The sequence below is a fragment of the Mercenaria mercenaria genome, chromosome 9 (genome assembly GCF_021730395.1).
Source record: "Mercenaria mercenaria strain notata chromosome 9, MADL_Memer_1, whole genome shotgun sequence".
Lineage (NCBI taxonomy): Eukaryota > Metazoa > Mollusca > Bivalvia > Venerida > Veneridae > Mercenaria > Mercenaria mercenaria.
The window spans coordinates 29,320,590-29,348,006 of record NC_069369.1 but is presented as its reverse complement, the minus strand read 5'-3'; the positions used below and the strand labels follow the sequence as shown (position 1 = coordinate 29,348,006).

The 27,417-nt window shown below is 33.1% G+C and overlaps 1 protein-coding gene across 1 annotated transcript in view; it reads left to right on the top strand.

The window, feature by feature from the left end:
• The window catches only part of LOC128559444 (fumarylacetoacetate hydrolase domain-containing protein 2-like), a 48,809-nt gene that overhangs the window by 3,266 nt on the left and 18,126 nt on the right, over positions 1-27,417 (top strand). The window lies entirely within an intron of this gene.

The following is a 27,417-nucleotide window of genomic DNA, read 5'->3' as shown; positions in this document are numbered from 1 at the left end:
ACCTATGATTTTTAATACATATTTCCGTTTTTAACTTGATTCTCAGTCAGTATACGAAGTTAAAAGAAATTCTGCCCGTAGGAAATGTTTTGCCCTATATACATATAGGAAGCTGTCCCACTTACCCCTTAATCGTCTTTGGTTGATCCAATCCTAAAGTCGAACAAATATTTTTGCAATAAAATGTATTCAACAATGCCTAGTAGCCAGCACATGCAAAATTGACAAAAAAAAACCAAAAAAAAAAAAAAAAAAACAACAAACAACATAATTGGAATCCACCATTACAGTGCAATGAAGACCAGTCAGTACTGAGAAAGCTGATCCTTTACTACTTTGGATTGAGACAAATGGTGTTTCGAGGAGTAGTATATGTATACATGAACAAGATTGGCGTATACATGAAGTTAACTTAGCACTTAAAAAGAATAAAAGCATGGTGCACGTAATAGTGAATATTAGAAACATACAATCGGGAAAGATTATATTTTGTACAAATTGTACACATTTTATCTTTTTCCAACGCAAGAAGAAGATGAAGATAGAAAGCTGTTGTGAAATCAATTGTTCCCAATTTTGTACAATATTACACAATATCTGTAACTACACAATATCTGTAACTGATATAAAAGATGAAAAGATTTGTAAACCTTTTCACGCTGAGAATTTGACGGGTGATTATACACTATAACTAAAGATAGTCGCTAAGTTAACATTTTACTTTCCTTTTCTATAAGAAAAAGTATGTAGGAAAATTACATACAATCTTTTTCATCAGTGAGACAAAAGAATATAAAATAAATTGTTTCAATTTTTGTCATTTAAAGTACATTTCGATTACTTTTACACGAAACGAAATGACTTTGTACTGTTTAAACTGTTCGGGGAGTTTTCACTCATTAAATGATTACGATGAACAAATTTGTATGGGAGAGGATAAAACGCATAAAACGTAAGTAACATTATAGCGAAAATTAAATTAACTAGCTTTCATTTTCTATGTAATTTTGACATTAGTTTTTGTTTTTCCTTTTTCGTCGTTCTAATAAATGAAATATTTTTGTCGTATAATGAAAAATCTATGTTATGACTTTTACTATTATAACAGTAATAATTTACAATTCATTTTTGTCATATTTCAGTGTAAGCGAAACACCTATTTCTCAGAATCTAGCGGAGAATGCAAAAAATCTTTTTACTCCAAGTATGTGAGAATTGATCATGAGAAAAAATGCTGACAAGCAAAAATTCGAAAGACGAACGAAACGAGATGTATGAAGAGTGGATGAAATTTCACATTCTATGTATTAAGACTTCGACATGAGAGGAAATGTTTTGAAACATCCGCTGCTCGTAAATTACCTTCTAAGACCGTGAAGGAAAGTATATTTAACTGTCCGGTTTGTAATGATAATTTTACATCAGCCAGTGAGTTAGTACAACATCAGAATCATGAGAATGCTACAAGTCATGTATCAGCTGGTGGTAGTAGGGCAGATACAGTGGGACTGGAAAAAACAGGGATAACACAGAAATTCAAGCCAGACTCGAACAAACAACGCAAGGAAGTTGTGATAAGAAAATATATTTGCGATGTCGGATTTGTGATGAAACATTTTCAAGCCATGCACAACTTTACAACCATCGTTCGTTAAATCACCATCAGCCAGAAGAAAAAAAACTCTTTTCAGAGTACACCATTAGAGGGTTCCGATCTTCCCCCTTGGGGAATAAGAAGACTGTGTCTTGGATGAAGAACTAAAATTAACGTACAATCAGCACAGGCATTGGCCTCGTGCTGAATGGCAAATCGGAAGCACGGCAAACACGTGACTTTACTTATAAATTATCGTCTGCTACGAAATCTCGCGATACATACCATAGCAACGACTTAGCGTTATGACAACCGATGCAAAATTACATACAAACAATTCAATTGGAATTTAGCCAGAATAAACAAGATTAATTGGAAGAATTAATCTATATTAAATCATATAATGCAGCAACGACCGAACATACCCAAGAATATTCCTCCGGCCAATAATCGATAGCGGTCAGATTTTCTATATAGAAATAAGAAGGGCATGTACACATTTTACTTAATAACAAAATTACTAAAAATAAGAAACCTTAGGTGCAAACATATTACAAAGTTCAACATTTGATTCATCACAAGGTTTTTTTAAATTAAATTTTATCTTAATTTTTGATTCGTTCTTCGCATGAAGTTTGATGCCATCATTTCGTCATTTTTTCCCTTCTTTGTTTCCATATAAAATGTGCAAAAATCTCATACATGCGTTTCTTCAAAGCATATTTTTGTATAAAACCATTGATATGAAAGCTTAGGTGCAAGAACTTTCCTACTCTCATTGAATTTATCTTTTGAATGATATTTATTTCATTTTTGTGAAATAAAAATTTGATTCGTTCTCAGACGGTTTATTTCCACTAATTTCGAAGAAAAATTAACTTCAGCGCGAAGTTGTTGTTGTAGCGTCATAAGCAGACGATATTATAGTATGCCGCGTGAACATGCGGTATTTTGATCAAAAGGTTAAGTAATGATTTAATCATTTAATGTAATTTTACTTCGCGAGTAATTCATTTTGTGTTAATATCACAAAAACAATATAAGATAAATATTGCATTTTAATATTTCGGTTCTAAAAAGAAAGAGATGCGCATTTCTTCTTATGTTGTTGTTCTCACCTTATTTCATATACATTTAAATATCAAGTGTCAATTATGCCAATTATGTCAATTAAACATTAAAAGAGATAGCATTCCTATCGACCCTTGGATCACAAATGCAAACTGTCGTAAAAAAGTAAAATACAGAATTTTTTGTACATATTTTAATTTCAAGGTCCGCCTTGATCAAATTAAAGCTGGAAAATATGTCCGGAGCATTTTTTTTGTGTACAAGAATGTTTTTGCAATGCGAATAATATCTGCATTTAAAACAGAATTGAATTTTACTTCAGTAACTTAATGATATATTTTTGTTTCGTGAACATTTTACCTGGTTTCATGATCTTCAGTATCATAAATGTCGTCGTGATTAACTTACTTTCATAATTTATTGTACATGTTCAATTCAAGATAATTTTACATGAAACAAATTTCTATATAGAAGTAATAAAATGTTGTATGCATCACGCATAAATACTTTTTATTGGACCTGTAATAAAACTTGCCAATTACCTCTAAATAAGGAACGTTAAAACAACACAGACGATTATAATACTGATAAGGCTATAATTGCGTTTTGAATTTAATACGGGTATTTGTTTTGTAATTACAAGGTAAAATTATCATGCGATTTTAATCTTTTGCATATTTTTTATTTTGCAAACAGTTTTCATATATTGGTGGAATATGTGTAGTTATATTAAAATGAATAATGTCTGCCTGGATACGGCAAAATACCTGTACCACGCTGATTGCCACTATCTTTTTTTTTTTTTTTAAATTTTACAAACATACCATAATTTTCGATTCATTAAACTTCCTATTTTGTCTATATGTTAAGAATTACTGAATTGATATACGTGTGATGTTCAACCATTTCAGATTAAAATAATTCAAAACCTACACCTGTGTAATTATAAATTGTAAACAGCTGTTTAAAAAAAAAAAGAAAACAACAACAAAATAACTTACGTATGTATTTTTGTGACATAAGAATGGACGTGGTAGTGGCAGCAGGTATAATACATATCAATCAGACAATTTTAAAATATATTCGTCAAGTTTATTAGTATTTTGTGACTTCCCTGTTTGATATTTGTCTTTGTTTTCCTTTTTTTGGACAAGAATGTGTTATGGCCGTAAAAGTTATAAAATCGGATAAAACATGGTTCGATCTTCTTTTTTTTGTTGTGTGTGTGTGAGGGGAGGGGGGGGGGGGGGGGGGGGGAAGGGGCGGTGGTACCTAGGTCTTTTACACATATTATACTTAAAGACAGCGTTATTTAAAACAATATAAAATCAGATCATATTTCTTAAATATATATGTCAGATTTTATTTTTCAACGACAGCATATTTTATATATGGGAGACGCCGTAAAAATATCAATGCTAGTGCTATATAAATATAAAAGGATGTGTCTATGGGTACGAACCTCCTTTTTTCTAGAGATTAAGGGTCATTTACATTTCAGATTTGGTTGAAAATGAAAAAAATAAATAAATAAAAGACTTCATCGATATTTGCCTTTAACTTGGATCTAAATGGTTTACAGATAGCAATGTTCAGCCGATTTGTTACATTGTTTTTCGAAAACATGTTAAAATATACATTCTTCTTATATAAGAATATGTATGAAAATAATTTTATATGAAAATATGGTTTTTATTGCTGATAGATATGGTCTAATGATATAAAAATAAATTTAATTATTATAAAATAACATGTTAAAAATGCTATGGTTCAGAAAATTACATATTAAACATTCATTTGATAAAAATGACTTCTTTTATTTCTAATGAAAAATCCCTTTTCCATAATTTGTAACTCCAGTGATAATTGAAGCTTGTTTAATTATCTTATGAAAAACCTTCCCTTTTATTACACTTGATATTGAAATAAACATCCAGGTGACAATACCCGGAGGCAGTAGATGTCGACATCGCAATACCGGTCACCTGTTACCAATATATGTTACCAATACCAAATAGCTGTTGTCTCCCCTGATATCGATTTTCTGCAATATCGGTCATGAGGTCAATTCTTCCTCATGTACAAAATTCAAACCTGTAATGATTACTGATGTTTTATATACCGTTTATAGAACAAACTGGGATGCGAAAAAATATTGCTCAGATTTATAACAAAAAAAAACAACAAAAAAAGAAAACCAATACAAATACATAATCCCCTTTGAAAAAAATTCCAATACTAAAACAATATAATTGAGCCGTGCCATGGGAAAACCAACATAGTGGCTTTGCGACCAGCATGGATCCAGACCAGCCTGCGCATCCGCGCAGTCTGGTCAGGATCCATGCTGTTCACTTTTAAGCCTACTGCAATTAGAGAAACCGTTAGCGAACAGCATGGATCCTGACCAGACTGCGCGGATGCGCAGGCTGGTCTGGATCCATGCTGGTCGCAAAGCCACTATGTTGGTTTTCCCATGGCACGACTCATATGAAGATGACTTATGTATATTTAGATGTTTGGCTTATCACCTGTCTCGTTCTGCACATATTGTAAAAACAAGCTAAAGACTTGCATGTTCAATGGGTGTTGTGTGGAATTAACAAGTCGGCAAGTACACAGTTTCCCATATAAGAGTGTAGTTGACAAGTCGGAAATGAAAATAACAGACAGAAACACTGGCAAAAAAAATCTCCATACTTGTTCTCTGTAACTACATGACATGACATCAAGTCGAGATGATAACCACTCACTCTCGGTCTTTCGAATCTGTATCAACACCATCTGTTGCATCACGCTATCACCGTCCAAATCCGGACGACGTTGGACTGAATAGAGCGGATAGCAAGAGGATTTTTCACACAAATATGTATGGTGGATTGTTATCGCATCCTTTGTTTTAAATTGATTTGAAGGAGGAAGTATCTAATTATTCTGATAACTATTATCACAACCTTAACATTGTATCAGGGGAAATATTAATATTCACGGAAAATAATGACTTAACGACTTTTTTAAATTTCTTATACTACATATTTATTCGCTAATAAATTCATCATCATTGTTGTCATAGTCTTATCATACAAAATCAGAATTGAAACTTCTTTCATTTTTCATTAAAAGTTAAAAAGAAAGTACATTCTTCTTTTATATCAGTCTTTCTGTTATTCACTTTCCCAAATTCCTGTCATTTGAATATGATTTACATCGCCTGCGCTTCGAAGAAAAAAGTATGTTATTAATGATTAATATTCAAAATTATATCATACTTGAACCGATAATGTAGAAGGGAGATAACCAGTTTGCTATGTTGTTATAATTTCTACCCTAATTATCTCCCTTGACTAATTCAACAATAGTCCTGTGCAACAGATTTGACATTATTGAAATGGCTTATCATTCGTATCAATGAAATTCTGATTTTATCTAAAGAACTTAGGATTACTTACAATATTTGTCTCTCGAAAAAATAATAAAACTAAATAAAAAACAGAATAACCTCCATCAACTCTGACAGAATGTCAACTACCCCGGCGAACATATCCCCAGGGATAGTTATTCCCACCTTTAAGGGAAACTGTTCCTCGTTTATGAAGCAGTATCTTCTTACATCTACTTGGATAGTAGACCCGCACGTCTGCACTTTAACATGTACATCCCCAAAACCTGTTTTAACATATTACAAAAACGTAGTTTTAGCTTGTGTAAATAATGCTCACATTTTCTTAAATTGTTATAAAGTGTTTTATTTCCACTGAGAAGCAGCTGCTAATTAGTTCACTCTCGATCTGATCGAGGCTGATATCTGATTTTCTAAAATATTTCTTAATGTGCGCATTAGTGCTTGTATTATTTCTTCAGTGTCTTATTTGTGTTGGTTTTAGTAACTTTTTATTCTTCAATTAGCAGTTGTTCCTCAGTTTTATGCTGTTTATACCTTTTACTGTTATATGATGTGATGTGGATATATTTACTGTGATAAGTCTCTTATAATTCTTCTATATTGAATGGCTATGTACTATGTATTGATGTAGTGTATATTATGTTTCTGACGTTGTTTGTACATAGATGAGACTTTAAATATGTTGTAGAAAAAACGATAAATATTTTTTTTCTTTCTTTCAACTTTCATTCTATTACTTATTATTTCAAAAATAGTATCAATTTGTGAATGTTCCTACAACGTAAATACGTAAAAATGATTTGATCATGTTCAGCAAGATATAAAATTGTATCGCCCTTTTCGAAATTTCTAATAAACTGGTGACAAAACAATTGGGCTATGTAGAGCCTCTCAAAGTTACATTATTTTAAGATATGTCAAAGAACACAAGTGCCCGTCCGTCTTGGTGCCCATATGGGTGCCGCCCCCTCCAAAAAATAAAAAATAAAAAATTAAAAACACTGTTTTAAGCCTAAAACGAAAAAACATATTTTAAAAAAAAAATCCCTATATATACTCTTATATGGAAAGGTTCTTGTGTTGCCGTAACGCTATGGAGGTTTACTAGGACATGCTGTGGAACAACCAGTTCAGTAACAGCTTAGGCTACCTTGCTGCAATTTACACATCATGCATTTATAAAATAGTAAGCAATCTTGTTCTGCCTAGTAAACAGCTTTAAATAACTTACATTTAAATTAAAACAAGCCAAATTGTCTAGACACTTGCAAAATAACAGTGACGATCGGCCATTTTGTTTCAAAACGAAAGTAGAAAACATATTCCGTTGTTGGCGTCTTAAAATTTAAATGTAAGTTATTTAAGGTTGTATACTAGGTAGAATAGGATTGTTTACTGTTTTCTAAATGTCCTATGTGTTAATGGCAGCAGGGTAGCTTGCATTGGTACTGAACTGGACATTTTGGTTGTTCCACATCGTGTCCTAGTAAACCTCCATAGCGTTACGGCAACACAAGCACCTTTTCCATATATAGGGGAAAAAATCATTTTTTTTTCGTTTTAGGCTTAAAACAGTGTTTTTATTTTTTATTTTTTATTTTTTGGAGGGGACGGCACCCATATAGGCACCTGTGTCAAAGAAAGGTTACTTTTGGAATAATTTGTATGAACAGGGATAAATTATCTAAAACGACGTATCACATTTCGTAAACTTTACGTCCTGTTTTCAAACAAAGACAAGTTTTTTTTTATAAAATAGTGTTATAAAAAAGAGGAAGCATGTGTTCATAATTAGATTATATCACTTTAGAATTCTTCTGACTATAAATGTCTTTTCGGGTCATTTTAAACTTGTTCACACATACGGGAGAGATGTCTCATATTTTGCTCATTCTAAATGTTGTATATTTCTTTCTTGTGGATACGAACTAAACCTCGTATTTATGTAATAATCAATTTATACGTAGATCTTAATTCGAATTAAATACTTTTCTATACTTTTGCAGCGATATATTACTTGATATAACATAATGAAGAACAATGTAGAGTGGTTAATTTCATGACTATTTCGCAACAGAGCTAGGCTAAGGGAAGGCATATAAAATACTAAGAAAAGCTGACCATTTCTAATTGTTAAAAAGCAAGGAACGTATATAAAACTGAAAGAAGAAATATTCCTTTAAAAAATATTTGTAGGGATATGTCGGAGAGATTTTATTTGTACCGCGATGTTGCATACAGCTGTAAACTGTATGACAACATGCATACCAAATCTTCTAGCGTAATACTTAGACTCTTTCAAATATCTTTCAAATTACTACATGCACATATATTTACTCATTTAGAAAAGTATATTGTTAGTAAAGTGTCAAAACTACAGCTAACTGAAACATGCAATATCGAATACTTTTATTCACATCAATGCCTCAACCCATTTAAAAGCGGCCCAATAAAAAACTTAATATATTTATCTTAGTATCTAGCTCATATTTCATAGTTTATTGTAGTCATTTAAAACTTTTACTTAAAAGTACATTGTGTGTGTACTCATCCGAATATACTTTTAACTGATGAATAAAACTGAGCATTTGCGCATGTTTGAAACGATTTCCTTACTAAATTTCATTTTTGGGGTGTTTTTACCTGTCAGCGATACATTACTATATTATATAAATAAATGAGAAAGAATGTATGATTGCTTAATGTTTTTCTTACAGTGTGGCGACTTTGATCTAACATACATGTATTTATATCAAACTACATTTCACCAGCGAGATGATATACTGTGCTAGTCTGTCGCATGACTGTAGACAAAATATTTATATATGTACTTTTACATAATTATGTTTCTAAGTCAACAAAGTACATTACAGTTTGAACAGGCTACCTCATTAGTAGATGTTAAAATTGCTTCTGCATTATAAACGATAAACCTATATGTACGATTACTACGACTTTACGTAAAGGTGGAACAATAGCGGTAAATGTGTTCGTTACCGGATGTGACCAATGGAAAAACTGCATTGTTACACCACATTAATACATTTGCTGTAGGGTTTCCGAAAAGTATAACTCCCAACATATGCAAAATTAGACTGAATATTTCAAGTAATAGTTATAAGATACACATCACTATCGTGGTTTACAAATTTATATTTTGGAATGAAATGCATGATTTTAAGACTATACCGCCCTCTATAAACTAAACACATCCATATGTTTCATACCCAGATGTGAACCTATAAACCACAGTCTATATATGTATATATATCTTAATGAAAGGGAATGTAAGATGATCATAAGCATTTTTTACACAATTTAGTACTCTAAAACAATTGCATTTGATGAAATGAAATGAAATAAATAGTTCTACCGAAGTTAATAGGCTTTCCAAAACGGGGCTACAAATATCAGAACGTTTGGGTGCATGATTGCTTACAGACGTCACGTCGTCATTCTTTTGTGATTACAGTGGTTATTAGTCATAAGACACTTTCATAATGATGCATGTATAAATACATGTATATGCCTTAAGTTGAGAAGTTTATCTATAAATACAGTTAAAGTATTGCAAAACTGAATCAGTGTAAACAATGTTAAAGAAAGAGAACTGAAAAATGTACTTCTATGATATAAATATCAAATTAGCAGTTTCCATTTTGGTATGTACTACATTGATGCGTTCGAAATACGCAACCCTTAACATTTAAAACACGAATATATTTAGCTGATTTTTTTATTTTACACTATGGCCATATACCTTTAGGATGATAGGTCAATAATAACTCTGTAAGACTTTTTCATGTTTTGTGTGATTAAATTATGTTCTGATGTCAATTTTCTTTCAATCTAAAAATATTCATACGTCATATATAAATACAGTTTGATTAACGTTAGAAATAAATCGCGACTTAGTACTGTTCATTTGAGTATATAGCTTTTATTACGTTAGTTTGCAAAAAATGAACAGAATAATACACACATCATGCCGTTACAAAGAGTAAAACAGCTTTGTTAGATTTATAGAAACATTTCACTTAAGATATCACACCCATGTCTTTATATAAATCACGTTGTTAAAGATATCGCATTTTAATCAGATATATTAAAAACATTTTGGTTCAATTCCAGCGCATCTGAGCTCTGAACCGTGATAAATCAGATGAAAAACCACTCGACGACATTCTTTGTTCTTATTCTTACATGGTCATTGAAATTTTATGATAAAATTTTGCTGAGCTTCATTTATCCAAGTAGTAATAAAATGGACGTCATGTCACCATCTGACGTCATAATGGACTTCATAATGCTGTCTTACCGGTCCGCGCGTACACCGTTGTTTATCGCAGATTCTAACACAACCAAATTCATTTCCGTAGCTGCTTATTGTGTATTTTTATATATCAATACATTTTCCTGACGTCACAATTATTACGTCAGTCGCGCAGGAAAAGAAATCAACACAAAATAGAAAAAAGACAAATACTAGCATTTAATGGATGTCGTCAAGGATTTACATTAAAGTTCTTCGTAACGTGTTAGAATCGAAATAATATGACTAATTAAGTGATTTGCTTTTCATTGTCGTTCTGATGCGTATTATTATATCACTCGAGCTACGACAACGTGATATTAATCCTTATTTCTAAAATGACTACTTTCTTCTTCGTTTAACTTGCAACCAAATCCAGCTATGTCAGAATATGCAATTCATTTAATAGTGAATCGCCATGAATGATTCCACTCAATCATTCTTTTTGAGACCACGAACCTTCTAATCTAAATACATAAGTGCTTGGATACTTGTAAGTAGCCAATATTATAACACATTAATCACGGTAATGCGACAAATATGCACAATCTATTTCCATTTACCGATTATCTCCCTTTTTATTGCGTTAACTGATTTTTCCCCCCAGGAAAATGATATATTTGATCGCGGATAATGTCACAAAAGTGTAATAAGTGTTATTTTAAGATTTTTTTTATCGAAAAATGAATATTATATTACAAACATTTTACGGTAATTTTGATAAAAAAAGAAGGACTGATGACTGTTTATAAACCACAATGAATATTTTTGTCTTTTTCTGAAATATATTACTTATTTACATTATTTCAATTTTGCATTCCTATAAAGATAAATTATATAACAAATTTGTCAGGATTCATTAAAAAATATAACTACTGAGAGAATTTTTATCAAAATAACGAAAGTCGTTGCAACGCATGAATAAACTTAGAGTAAACTTGCTTTTAATACTATTAATAGAAAGATATTAACACAAAACACTTATGAATTGTCTGCCCCGACAAGAGAAGGTGCGAAAAGTCAGTGTTCCATATCCAGATTTCTATTTGACATAACCTTCAATCATTTTATGTTCATGTATTGTCTCTACTAAAAAGTGCAAGATCGGATGACTTATAAGCTGGGCTATTAATATTAAGTTTTCTAAACTTATTATTTCTACTCCGTTTCTTGTAACTTCTTTGTTTTATCAATTAGCTAATTTCTATTTCCACTTCAAACTCAACAAAATCAGTCTATTTGGAGATAACATTGTGAATTGTGAACAGAAAAATGAAAGACAATTGCAATGAACGAATAATTGATTGCTCTGCATATATTTAAAATCAATTAAGAAAATCAATAACTTTTTTTTTTTTCAAATTTGCATTCATATGATTTAAATTTAAAAAATATATTTAAAAAAAAAATGAATTGTAGATTCATTTAAAAATCACAGAATTTTTTTCCAGTTTAAGAAATGAAAAACATCTGAACTGTAAATTTGTTTAAAAAATATCGCAGATTTTTCTTCAAACTTGAGACAAAGAAAACAGTCATTTGAAAATAATTATAAAGATACTTCATTAACATTAACAATAACTAATTTAACACAAATTAAATACATGCATAATGATAGTAATAGACTACAAAAAAAATAAAAATTATTACATTACCTTGCTCTTCATTTGTATGGTTTAAACCTCGTAACAATATCTATAAGTAAAAACTCGATTTTTATTAAAATTTATTTAATACAGAGAATTCAAACCTACATTATTTTCACCTTCGTTCATTTTTATTTCTTTACATTAAAAATTCATTATCCATGAAAGAGTTCATTATATTAAAGTTTCAGAAGGAATGTTTTAAACAATCTAGCTGAATATATTAAAGAATCCATTGAAATAAGAAATACTATTATTAACGGATAATTGTAGCTTTGTGCCAATATATCTGAACGTCAAATTACATACTTACATAACAGAGTTAACTGTAAAGCTATTGCAGAGTCGTCAACCATGATCTTTGTGCATTGTCATTTACCATTTTATGTAATTATGTCACACAAGCTGAAAAATCGCCTTATGAAAAAACGGCTATTAAATGGTCCGATGATAACAAAGCTTCTTTTAGGAGAAATCTAATCGGAAGTTTGCCGATTTTGAATAATGTTGTTTATGAATGCAATAGTAATAGTGACAGTGACACCATAAATTTCTGTATTGAAAGATTTACAGAGGTAATAAATGATGCTGCAAAGCAACTTTTTTGTAAGGTAACTACTGTCGATCCAGTTAAATCACGGGTTGATGATAAAATATGCAAAAAGGCTGAATGGTTTGATAACGACTGCCGTCAAGCCAAATGTGAATATTTTGATGCTCTTACATTATTTAGTAGAATCAAAACAGATGAAAATAGGTTAAATATGCTTAGACTGAAATCGATTTATAAACGTTTAATCAAAACGAAGAGAAAAAAGTTTGAATATGGTAAAGTGAAAGCATTAGAAAATTTACGTCATTCAAAGCCAAGGGATTTTTGGAGACTGTTCCGCAAAAATAAAAAGAAATCAAATAGTTCCATCTCTGTAGATGATTTTTATAAATATTTTTCAGGCTTACAAAATGATATACAAAATGTTGTTAATAATGAAGCTGGGCGCTTTTGTTCGGAAAATAATTTCGAAGACAATGCTTGTAGATTCGAGGAATTAGATAGTCCAATTACTGTATTAGAAATTGAATATGTTATTAAAAGGTTAAAAAGAAATAAAGCTCATGGTAATGATAATCTGATAAATGAATACTTCATAGAGTGTTTTGATATATTGTCATCTCATTTAGCTGATATATTCAATGCTGTATTGAACTCTGGACATTTTCCTGTGGAGTGGTCCAGGGGTATAATTGTTCCTGTATTTAAAAAGAACGATCCCTGCAATGTTCAGAATTACAGAGGCGTATCGCTTGTAAGTTGTTTATCAAAAATATTCACTGGAGTTTTAAATAATCGGGTTAGCGACTGGGTAGAAAATAATGATATTTTGAGCAATGCGCAGTTTGGATTTCGCAAGGGTCGTTCCACTGTTAATGCTGCGTTTGTGTTAAGTGCTATCATACAGAAGATTTTAAACGAAAAACATCGTTTGTATTGTTGTATGGTAGATATGAAAAGGGCGTTTGACTCTGTATATTTAAATGGTCTTTGGCTAAAGTTGTTTAAATTAGGCATTGATGGAAAATTACTAAGAATTGTTAGAGACATGTATTCACAAGTAAAGTTTGTGTTAAAGGTTGTAGTTCCTATTCTGAGTATTTTGAATGTGCTGTATGACTAAAACAAGGGGAGGTAATGTCTCCTTTGCTGTTTTCATTAGTTGTGGATGATCTTGAACTGTTTTACAACAAAAGCCCGGCAGTGGCTTAAGCTTAGATGATATCACATTTATACTTATGTTGTTTGCAGATAACATGGTCATTTTAGGAGATAGTGTGTCGATTTGCAAAATAGTCTAGATCTTTTAAGTACATACTGTAACAAATGGGGACTTGAAGTAAATACCCTAAAGACAAAAATTATGGTTTTTAGAAAGCGGGGTCCAGTTAAAAATAATGAAAAGTGGCATTACAATAACCAGGAACTGGATATTGTTGATTATTTTAATTACCTTGGGATAGTTTTTAATTATACAGGTACTTTTGTATTAAATCAAGAAACCTTGGCTGGTAAAGGGCTCAAAGCTTTAAATGTTTTAAATGTTTTAATGAATAATATTAAAGGTTTAAGTTTAAAACCCAGTGTTATATGTCAGTAATTTGATGCTTTTGTTGGTTCTACTCTTAATTATGGTTGTGAAATATGGGGGTTTTGCAACGTTCTTGTAAATATTGATGTGGGTATTACATAACAGTTTGTGTCTTTTATATGTTTTTGTTTTTAAGTATATTTTCAATAATTTTTATATGGAATTTAAGAGATGTCAGGAAATGCTTTGATTTAAACTTTGGTGATACAATATGTATATGTAAACAGCAGACTCCCTTATCTCTTATCTTTATTACTGTAGGGGATGTAGGTACCTGTATACTAAAAATAGATTGTCCTGGATGACCATTGGTCAATTTCTATTAGGTGATAGATAAAGGGGAGATTTCAGTTCTAAGACACACAGAAGGATCTATCTATTAATGCAAGCATTTACAAATAAATAAATAGTGTTCATTTTAACCTGTATTTTATATAATTATTTCTTAGAGTTAAAAGTTTAAGGTTTTACTATTTTAGTTCTTGAATTTACAAAGGACCTAAATACTTGACAGTGTTTATGCTGCTGTGAGAACATGGAAGAGGTGTGTAATTTTCTTCTTTAACCTGTTTGCTCAGTGGATCAAGTTTTATAACTTAGTGTATTGTTTAGGTCTGATAAGCCACTCTGGTATACATGATTACCATGGTGGTAGGGGATATAGTAAATTCAGTGAATCTTATCTAAGTACCTAAAGATTTAGCAACTTAGTGATTTTCCTATATTGGGTTGGAGTGTTAAAGTGACTGAGTACCAAAAGTTTTAGCAACTTAGTGATTTTCCTATATTGGGTTGGAGTGTTAAAGTGACTGAGTACCAAAAGTTTTAGCAACTTAGTGATTTTCTTATTTTGTGTTACTTGGAGTGTTAAAGTGTTTAAGTACTTAAAGTTTTAACAACTTAGTACTTTTCTTACACTGTGTTACTTGAAGTTGTATTTCTTGAAGTGATAACGGGGCCAAGTGCTAAGAGTTTAATAACATTAGTGATTTTCTGGAGTTGTGTTTCTGGATGTGAATTTGTGTTAAAGGAAAGTGTTGAAATGTGAATAATAGTGTTTAACTTGACATGAATTAATTTTAGTGTTAGACTTTGATACTGATTTTATAAAAACGTCCGATTAATTAAACACCAGCAGTGGAATTTTGCGCAAAGGACAATGAATTTTAAAGTAACATATGTGTCATATTTGTTGAGCTGATCATACTGTAAATTTTGTAAATATCTGTATGATACAAATATATATGTATATAAGAGAGTAAAATGTATATAAGAAATTTGACTTTGTATATTTTCCCCCAAGATGATATCAAACACTAGTGACCAATTACATGCTTGAGGTGACCTGTCCCAATATTACGTAAATTATATAAGCCTTCCTGCAGGTACGCTTCAAATGGTGGCAGCGGTGGGATTAATTCATAAAAGGAAGGCTGATACATGAATGTGAAAGGTTATCATTTTAAATTAAAGTGACTGAATATCAGTAAAAGGAAAGACTTTGAATCTATGTATTATAAGTGCAAAAACTGCTGAGTGGTATTTTGGACACTGTTTATTTATTTGTATATGTTACCCGTGTTGAAGATTTAATTCTGCGTTCTTCTGTGATTAACTTTTCGATTTTCGAGTTCAGTGAATAAAACTGGCTAATATTAGTGTTGTTGTTGTTTTTGTTTTTTTTTTGTGTGTGTTTGGTGCTAGTGTTTGACTGGGGAAATATAGTAAAGTATGGCTGACAGTGACACAGAAATATCATTCAAAGGTGACGAGGGCGCCACAGGAACAACACATGAGGTAGCGGCGGAAGTGCATGCAAGTATAGAAGTTGTTAAAGCGGGTGATGCGGATGATTCTGAAGGAAGTGTTTATGAATCACAGGATGAAACTGAAGATGAACAAGATGATAAATTTGAAGAAAAATTCGAGAAGTTTATGTTAAATATGACAAAAGAATTTAAAGCCGAAATGGAAAATCTAAGAACAAGTGTGCAGAGCTCAATTAGAGAGTTTGACACAAAATTGGAAAGTGTTCAACAACAATTAGATGAAAAAGTTTTGAAAGGCAGAGAAACGGTGAAGAAAACCAGTAAACGTTTAAACAGTAGTGTTGCAGAGACTGGACTTGGTAACCAAACACTTCTTAAGAATCAGAGCGACAAAAGTGATAAGTCAACAAAATATGAAGATAAATCTGCAAGTAATAGCATGCCCCCTTCAATAAAAATAAAGCCGCAAATGTATAATGGGTCAGACGACTTAGACGAGTATTTGACTCAGTTTAACTTAGTGTCGGAACTGAACAAATGGGACTATGATACGAAATCGCTGATTTTAGCTAGTAGTGTAGTCGGTAGTGCTCGCACGATTTTATGTGAATTAGAGGAGGAGAAAAGAAAAGATTATGATTCAATTGTACAGGCACTTCAGAATCGATATGGGTCAACTCATAGAGCAGAAATATATAGAACAAGATTACAAAGTAAGACTTTGGAAAGAAATGAAACCTTGCCAGAGTTAGCACAGTCAGTACGTAAACTTACAAGGAAAGCATACCCAAAGGCTTCTACTGATGTGTTAGAGTTACTGTCTATTGAGCATTTTATTGACGCCATACCAGATACGGATATACGACTCAGACTTCGTGAAGTTGGTCCCAAAACTATAGGGGAAGCCGAGAGAATTGCAGTTAGATTGGATGCCCACAAAATTGCTGACAGGAGTAGAGGAAAGCACGCAGTCCGCACAATTTCGTCAGACCAAGATTCCTCTGATAAGAAATTTAGGGACTTGTTTGAACAAATGCAAAAACTCAGTAAAGAAGTTAAAGAATATAGAACACAAAACCAAGGGGCCCGTTACAAAAATAATACACAGTACCAAAGATATCCCGCAAATAGGAGCTATAGAAACAGAAATGAACAGTATAATTCGAATATGACACAAAGTAGCTATAATTCAGACAGGCCTAGATCTCAGTCTGGACCAAGTGTAAGTGTCCAGGAAAATATGCAACAGGGAAACGCTCAGATGTCGGGTTCAAGGACCGGAGCTTGACAAAATTTTCCAGGTCCGATACAGAAAAAGTAATGCTTTCAAGTGTGGTATCAGAAGATGGAGGACTGTTTGTTAATGTTGAAATTCAAGGAAAACAATTTTCATTCTTGATAGACACTGGGTCTAGTGTAACAATTCTGAAGGACAGCAAGTTCCATGATATGAAATTAAACTTTGCTGTGGAACAAGTGAACATTCATATGCTTACAGCAACTGGTGAAAGTGCCCCATTCCATGGAAAAATAAAAGCAAAACTCAAAGTTGGTAAACAGAATATGTTTCATGATATACTTTTAGCGGATATTAAAAGTGACGGCATTTTAGGTATTGACTTTATGGAGAAAAATGACTGTTTGATAAACTTAAATAAGAAAGTGTTGAAAATTGGCAATGAGGAAGTTAAGTGCTTTCTTAGTAAAGATCAAATTGCAGATGAACATTCAAGTTGTTGTAGAATTACCGTGAAGGAAAATGTAATAGTTCCTCCAAATAGTGAGGTCATCATTCCAGGAAAGGTCGCAGGTGAATTCCCAAAGGAAACGTGTTTAGTAGAACCAAATATGAATTTTACTGAGAAAAGTGGACTCTTAGTAGGGAAGGTTTTGGTAAAAAGTGAAACAGATATTATTCCTATAAGAGTGGCAAATCTAAGTGATAAAGTTTGTACGGTGTATAAAAATACTGTAGCAGCTCAATTGCAACCAGTGGAAGTGTGCGAAAGCATTGGGAAAAGTGTAAATGTAAATCACATTGAAAGTAAAGAATTTAAGGAACTACCAGAACATTTAGAGAGTGTTTTCAGTGCTGCGGCAGTTGGTCTGTCGGAATCTCAGCAACATGATTTAAAGTCTTTGTTGATAAAGAAGCAGCATGTGTTTTCAAGTTCACCAGAAGATATAGGCAAAACTACGTTAGTGAAACATACTATCGATACTGGAGATGCAAAGCCTATAAAACAACAGCCATACCGAGTTCCCCTGGCGAAACGTTTAGCAGCAGAGAAAGAAATAAAGGATATGGCAGATAGAGGTGTAATTGAACCTTCTGACAGTCCATGGAGTAGTCCAGTTGTTATGGTGACGAAACCAGATGGTTCCATTAGATTTTGCTGCGATTACAGGAAATTGAATGCATGCTGTTTGAAAGACAGCCATCCGCTTCCGAGAATAGATGATTCACTCGATGCGTTAGCAGGTTCCGCCTGGTTCAGCACTCTTGACCTTAAATCCGGATTTTGGCAAGTTGAATTGTCTGAGAGTGACCGAAAGAAGACGGCATTTTCAATACAAGGATCAGGTCTCTGGCATTTTACTGTCATGCCCTTTGGATTATGTAACTCCCCAGCCACGTTTGAAAGACTGATGGAGAGAGTTTTGGCTGGTTTAACTTGGAGAGAGTGTCTCATTTACCTGGACGATGTAATTATTTACTCTCGGACTTTTGAAACCCATATCCAAAGCTTAGAGGAGGTTCTGAACAGAATGGAAATGGCGAACTTGAAGTAAAATCCCGCAAAATGTGTATTGTGTGCACATGAAGTGGAGTTTCTTGGCCATTTGGTAAGTGCCGAGGGTATAGCTACAGACAAAAAGAAAATAGAAGTAGTCACGAATTGGCCAACACCTCGCAATGTGCGTGATGTTAGAAGTTTTCTTGGTCTTTGCTCGTATTATCGCAAATTTGTAAATCAATTTGCCACAATTGCTAAAGTATTACACAAGTTAACAGAAAAGGGGAATAACTTTGTATGGAACGAGGACTGTGAAAACGCTTTTCAGACACTTAAACTGAAATTAACAAATGCTCCGGTTTTATGTTATCCAACCATGGATGGTGACTTTATTCTGGACACAGACGCGAGTGGTGTTGGGACGGGATCAGTGTTGTCGCAGGTTCAAAATGGAGAGGAGAAAGTGATAGCATACTACAGTAAATGCCTTTCTAAAGAAGAAAGAAAATACTGTGTCACTAGAAAAGAACTTTTGGCCGTAGTAAATGCAGTGAAATATTTTCACCATTATTTGTACGGACGGCACTTCAAAGTGAGAAGTGATCACGGAGCTTTAAGATGGCTGACTAACTTTAAGAAGCCAGAAGGACAAGTAGCTCGATGGCTTGAAACACTGTCAATCTATGACTTTGAAGTGAAATTCAGAGCTGGACGCGTACATTCAAATGCCGACGCACTATCAAGAAGACCTTGTTTGTCAGATGATTGCAAGTACTGCAACAGGATTGATAGCTTGTATGGGGACGAGGTAGACGTGAAAGGTGTGGCAAGGATTGGTTTGAATGAAATGAAAGCTGTGTTACAGAGGGATATGAATAGACGTTCCGTAGAAGCATGTGTTGTACCGACAGGTCGGAAAAATACTTGCGTGAACATAGAGAAAATGCAGACAGATATGAGAAAAAGAAGTGGTACTGTGAATGAAAGTGACAGAAAACAGATGGCCACTGTTGTCACTGGTGATTCCTCTACTCTCGGTACAGATGATAATGACATTTTCACCGAAGCAAAAAGGTTTGGTCCAGAAGTTGACCAAAGTTCTTTTTGCGAAAATGTTAGCAATGTAAGATATAGGAGGTTTGATGAAAATGTGAAAGACTTAAGACCCGAGTTTCAAACTTATGAAGTTCTTAAAGATGGGCGTGAAACAGGCTTAGAAGGTTGCCACATGCCTAAGAGCTCAGAGAGTTTAACAGATTGCAGGATTGAAGATGAAGTTGTAAATGGTCTGGACAAAGATTTGATAAGAAATTCACAGGAACAAGACAGTGTGTTGTCTATCGTGTGCAGATGGAAACAAGATAATGTAAAACCAAAGTGGTCGGAGGTCGCCCCAATGTCAGCTGAAGTAAAATATTACTGGAACCGACTCGATACGTTAGTTATTCGCAACAATATGTTATATCGTCGGTGGGAAAGCGAAGATGGTGTTACGGTGGAGTATCATATTATACTTCCAAAAGTGTTAGTGAATAAGGTTATGTCTGAACTACATGATACTCCAACTGGTGGGCATTTGGGTATTAAAAAGACATTATTTAAAGTTCGAAAGAGATTCTTATGGTATTGTATGAAGAAGTCTGTCACTAATTGGTGTAAAAAGTGTATAGTGTGTGCGTCTCGCAAAGGACCACAGATGAAAGCTAGAGCAAAGTTTCAACAATACAATGTCGGTGAACCATTAGAGAGAGTAGGCATAGATGTTATGGGACCTATGACGCGTACAAGGAATGGATTTAAGTATATTCTGACAATAGTGGACTACTTTACTAAATGGATTATTGCTATTCCAATGAGGAATCAGGAAGCTATCACTGTGGCTGAAAAGTTTATAGAAAAGTTTGTGTCTGTGTTTGGTGTTCCGAGACAAATACATTCTGACCAAGGATCCAATTTTGAGTCTTTAGTTTTTAAGGAAATGTGTCGCATTCTTGGTGCTGAGAAAACAAGAACTACTGCATTTCGACCCCAATCTGATGGATTGGCGGAGAGAGCCAATCGCACAATCAAATCCATGATATCAAAGTTTGTGTCTGATAATCAAAAGGATTGGGACAGATATTTATCAGTGTTAACATTAGCATACAATTCATCAGTTCAAGAAAGTACTGGATTTTCTCCTAGTATGCTTATGTTTGGTAGAGAGATGAATCTACCACTTGATTTGTGTATAGGTTCACCTGTTAGTGAAAGTGTATCTCAGACTGATTTTGCGGTTAAGTTAGAACATAAACTTTCAGTAGTGTATGAGACCGCGCGTAGGAATTTGAAAATTGCCAGTGACTCTCAAAAGAGAAAATATGACCATAAAGTAGTAGAAAATGTGTATAGTGTAGGCGATTCAGTTTGGCTATATAGTCCGCAAGTGAAACCTGGGGTAGGGAGTAAGTTTGCCAAACATTGGCATGGGCCCTATAAAGTGATAACAAAGTTAAATGATGTGGTGTACCGAATACAGTTAACACCACGTTCAAAACCAAAAGTTATTCACCATGATAGATTAAAACCTTATCAGTGTACTGAGTGAAATTTAAAACAGTATGACTTTATCTTCAACAGATGTGTTTTTTTTTTTGTTTGTTATTTTTTTATTAATTATGTAATTAGTACTAAAAGTTTCTGTTTTTATTGTTTCAGTATGTCTGTGTTCCATGTGGCAAGGTCAGTTACAGCAACTATTACCATGCTAAGCGTCATGTTCAGGAGTGGCATTCATTGTTTCGTTATCAATGTCAAAGATGTAATAAGATTTTTACAAGGAAATCTCTGAGGCACACACCATGTAGGTCATTAAAGGACTATGACTTTGTATTAACGGACATATATGGGAATCACAAAAATGCGGCAGAACGATTACAGTTGTGGCAGGACAAAGAAATGCCCAATTTAATTAAAACAGTGGACTGTCCTTCATTCAATCAAAAGAAGCAAAGGGTCATTCATGATTCAAAAGGTGAAAAGAGTAGTAATAATAAAAGCCCAGAGAAAACGACAACGCCACCAAGATTGGTTCAATTAAAAACAAATGAGAGAAACAAAAATGAGCAAACATATGATGACCTTGAGGAAATCAGTGACTGTGAACTTGGAGAGGAGAGTGAAAAAGAGAAAGCAAAGAATGACAGCAGCTCATCTTCAGATACTTCCGACAGTTCAGAAAGTTCTGATAGTTCTGATTCTGAGTCTGCGTCTGAGTCTGACAGTGAAAGTCAGAAAAGAAAGAAAAAGTTAGGCAGCTCGAAACAACAGAAGAAAGCTAAGGTGTCGAAAGTAATGAGTAGCGACGAAAGTTCTAGGGAAGATGACAGTGAAAATGGAACGCATGAGTCAGTGGAACAACAAACAAAGGAAATTCAAGTACAAAAAGAAAACACTAGAAATAAAAGTCCAGACCAAAAGGAAATAAAACAAAATGAAAGCATTGTAGAAAAGGAAACTACAGAAACCAAGGATCAAACACAGCAGGCAGTTAGTGAGGATTTGCAGCGTCTCAGAGAGGGACAGCATGACCGTGTCACGCTAAATATTGGTGGTAAACTGTTTGAAACAACTAGGAGAACACTAAATAGTGAGTCATTCTGTTTGTTAGCTAGATACTGTCAAGGTGAATCTGTTCATGGTCAGTATTTTGTAGACAGAGACCACACCCACTTTATTCATATTCTGAATTATTTAAGGAATGGTGTAGCTGACATTAGGACCTTACCCAATGATATCAGAAGCCTACATGAACTCTTCTATGAAGCAAAATTTTATGTACTGCCTCAACTTATGACAGCCCTTGCAACCAAAATAGAACAACTAACCGTATATCCATCAGCCATACCTAGAATTTGAATATGGACTTGTGCAGTGTTTTTAAGTTTAAATGCCTCTAAGCAGATGTGGACTTGTGCAGTGTATATATGTGTAAATACATTTTTTTTTTAAGCAGATGATAGACTTGGGCAGTGTTTTTCAAGTTTAAATACATCTAAGCAGATATGGACTTGTGCAGTGTGTATATGTGTAAAAACATCTTTAAGCAAATGATCATACATAAGATTGTGTTTAGTTTACAGCATAAAAATTACCTTGTACTTAACAAAATGTAGACTTTCTTTATAACCAACTATTGGGGACCAATTCCTATAAGGATGGGGGCATTGCAACGTTCTTGTAAATATTGATGTGGGTATTACATAACAGTTTGTGTCTTTTATATGTTTTTGTTTTTAAGTATATTTTCAATAATTTTTATATGGAATTTAAGAGATGTCAGGAAATGCTTTGATTTAAACTTTGGTGATACAATATGTATATGTAAACAGCAGACTCCCTTATCTCTTATCTTTATTACTGTAGGGGATGTAGGTACCTGTATACTAAAAATAGATTGTCCTGGATGACCATTGGTCAATTTCTATTAGGTGATAGATAAAGGGGAGATTTCAGTTCTAAGACACACAGAAGGATCTATCTATTAATGCAAGCATTTACAAATAAATAAATAGTGTTCATTTTAACCTGTATTTTATATAATTATTTCTTAGAGTTAAAAGTTTAAGGTTTTACTATTTTAGTTCTTGAATTTACAAAGGACCTAAATACTTGACAGTGTTTATGCTGCTGTGAGAACATGGAAGAGGTGTGTAATTTTCTTCTTTAACCTGTTTGCTCAGTGGATCAAGTTTTATAACTTAGTGTATTGTTTAGGTCTGATAAGCCACTCTGGTATACATGATTACCATGGTGGTAGGGGATATAGTAAATTCAGTGAATCTTATCTAAGTACCTAAAGATTTAGCAACTTAGTGATTTTCCTATATTGGGTTGGAGTGTTAAAGTGACTGAGTACCAAAAGTTTTAGCAACTTAGTGATTTTCCTATATTGGGTTGGAGTGTTAAAGTGACTGAGTACCAAAAGTTTTAGCAACTTAGTGATTTTCTTATTTTGTGTTACTTGGAGTGTTAAAGTGTTTAAGTACTTAAAGTTTTAACAACTTAGTACTTTTCTTACACTGTGTTACTTGAAGTTGTATTTCTTGAAGTGATAACGGGGCCAAGTGCTAAGAGTTTAATAACATTAGTGATTTTCTGGAGTTGTGTTTCTGGATGTGAATTTGTGTTAAAGGAAAGTGTTGAAATGTGAATAATAGTGTTTAACTTGACATGAATTAATTTTAGTGTTAGACTTTGATACTGATTTTATAAAAACGTCCGATTAATTAAACACCAGCAGTGGAATTTTGCGCAAAGGACAATGAATTTTAAAGTAACATATGTGTCATATTTGTTGAGCTGATCATACTGTAAATTTTGTAAATATCTGTATGATACAAATATATATGTATATAAGAGAGTAAAATGTATATAAGAAATTTGACTTTGTATATTTTCCCCCAAGATGATATCAAACACTAGTGACCAATTACATGCTTGAGGTGACCTGTCCCAATATTACGTAAATTATATAAGCCTTCCTGCAGGTACGCTTCAGTTTGGAAAATCGAAAGAAATTGAACGTATTCACATTAAGTTCTGCAAATCTTTACTGAATGTCAAAACATCGTCTAGCAATATAGGTGTATATGGAGAACTAGGGCGTTACCCGTTATATATAAATAGATATGTACGAATAATAAAGTACTGGCGTAAAATTGTTTCATCTTCAAATATTTTATTAGTCAAATTGTATGAATGTTTTCTTGTTAGTAAAACTAATAGAAATAATTGGGCTTATCAGGTGAAATGTCTTTTAGACAATTTTGGCTTTTCCAATGTATGGAATAATCCAACGTCGGTAGACTTAGTTAAGTACTACCTAGCCTTTAAAGAACGTGTATTAGATATTTTTAAGCAGAATTGGTGCCAACGTATGAACGAATGTGGAACATTAGATATGTACAAAAATTTTAAAACTAGTTTTGTATTTGAAAAATATTTAGATTTAATACCGTTTAAATACAGGAGTGCTTTAGCTAGGTTAAGACTATCCTCGCATAAATTAGCAATTGAAACAGGTCGTTACTCTAGAAATAGAACAGATAGAAATCTGCGTTACTGCATATTTTGTCAGAACAGAGATATAGAAGACGAATACCATTTTATCATAGTGTGCCCATTGTATGAAAATATAAGAAAAACATATGTAAAATCATATTATTACAGAAAGCCAAATGTTATGAAATTTATTGAACTTCTCAATAGTGATAAACAAGTTATTATTTAAAATTTGTCTAAATTCATTTATCATGCATTTATACTGATAACGTTTTTATTGTAAATAGTGGCTCTACGTATCCAAATGATACTTCCATGTATAGTAGTTGTTAATTGTATAAGACTCATCCTCCATAACAATCTATATTACATGTAAATTCAATCATTTCATTTAAAAATGTTTACGCTTTTTGATATTTGTATAAAATTACATGACAATATTTTGATGTTTGTGTATATATTGTATTCATGACAAAAAACTGTACAGTTTACGTCTGTCTGTCTGTCTGTCATGGGGAACCTACACCTGCGGTGTAGGGGACACTTATCATTATATGTTGCTCGCTGCGCAACACAGGGTGTGCTGCCATGAAGATGGTCTGAATGTGACCATCTCCTGGCGGCTTGGCACCTCCGCATATGGTCTTGTTTTTCAATTTTTCATTTTATTTAATTCATTTTTCAATAATGCATTTTGACCAATATCGTTATTTATGTTCAGTGCAACTGACTTTACTTGGTATTCTTAATGCATGTATATGGTTAACTTGTCATATATGTTTCGGTACAGGCTGCAAATAAATGTCGATGAAATCTAGGTTGAGTTTGAATATGGATCATTTGGGATAAAAAACTAGGTCACTAGGTCAAATCAAAGAAAAACATTGTGTATGCGATAGAGGCTGTATTTTTCTATTGATCTTCATGAAATTTGATCAGAATGATTGCCATGATAAAATGTAGGTCGTGTTTGAATGTTGGTTAGCTGAGATTATAAAGTAGGTCACTAGGCCAAATCAAATAAAAAAACTGGTGTATGCGATAGAGGCTGTATTTTTCAATTGATCTTCATGAAATTTGATCAGAATTATTGCCTTGATTGAATCTAGATTAAGTTTGAATATGGGCTATCTGGGATCAAAAACTAGGTCACTAGATCATATCAAAGAAAATACTTGTTTAAACTCAACAGACCACATCTTTGGTCCAATCTTAATGAAAATTGGCCAGAATATTTCTTTCCATGAAATCACTAGGTCAAACATGCTTACACTGTTATGGTGTTTCTCTCAGGTGAGCGACCTAGGGCCATCTTTGCCTTCTTGATTTCAAAACATCCTAAGCAAAATAATCACACTGATGTTACATTAAAGTGTTACATTTAAATTAAAGTAAAATGAATTCCGTTACATACATGATACAAGTTTGGGTACGTTCATAGGCATAGCCAGTAAGACCAGAAAATAAAACAACACTGATTACACCCACCACGCGACACTTAAAAACTGCTATTTCAATAAAAGAAAATTCTTTGGAAGCAAAGAACGCAAAACAATCATTATCTTCAGTAATAGCCTTACTCCAGAAGAGTATACTCGCGATAATATCAGAGTCAGTGTGACTGAGCAACATTTTGCAACACCCGTCTCGCCCCATATTAAAGCCTTCGATCGGTATACATGTAGTTGATAACGTTACCTAAACTTTTCAGAATTAGAGATATGCTGCACATTTTCAAGGAGGAAATGCATATACTATGCCAACATTCCATCAGAAACTCTATTTCTGACTTGAATGAAACTTTATTAAAACTTCATTGAACTTTCTTGAAACTGTGTTTCAATTGCTGTGGAGTATATTCTTTCACGTGACTAAAGAAGATACTTTGAAATATTTAAAAACAAAACATCTAAGTATTTTAAACACTTGGGCATATAAACAAAGAAGTTAAACCGGCATGATTTTAGTGTCGTTTTTGATAATAAAGAGCAATAATATCTATGTAGACTGAAGTGAATTTCTCTATTACGCGCATCGCCTTTTAATAACACAGTCGATAAGACTGTCCGCAATTTTAGAATACAATTCTTTCAAAGAATTTCAAACTTTCTTACAGTATAGAATCACGAATGTTACACACGCAAATGTATCAAATTTCTGCTGTAAAATAAACTTGGATATGATATTATTAAAGTTTCCCGTGAAGGAACCGGCGTCTCAAATAATCCACTTATTTTTTGTATCTTAACACTTATTTCTTCTACAGGGTTAATTTTATACTGAAATTAGTACCTTCTCCCCGAATGAATTCTTGCCATACTTTAATAAACGCTTGGAAACTGTATTCCAGCAGCATATTCGATCATCACTGCCATGCAACAGGTTCACCTATGCTTGCAGACAGTATTCGTGCTGCAAATTGTTTCTTGTTTCAAGATACCATATCTGCTGCAGGTTTATTTCTCCTTGAATAATATTTTTTCTGCTGCGGAGTCATTGTTTGTTGCTGATTACATTCCTGTTACAGACTGTTTATTGCTTGCAGACTCATCTTTGTCTGTTCTAAAAATTAGTCAGTGTTGACAGAATGTATTCCTCCTGCTGATTTGACATTGCGTGTATACCATATTCCTACAACAGAGTCGTCGTTGTACACAGACTGTATTCCCGTGGTAGATTTCTCATTGCTTGCAGACTG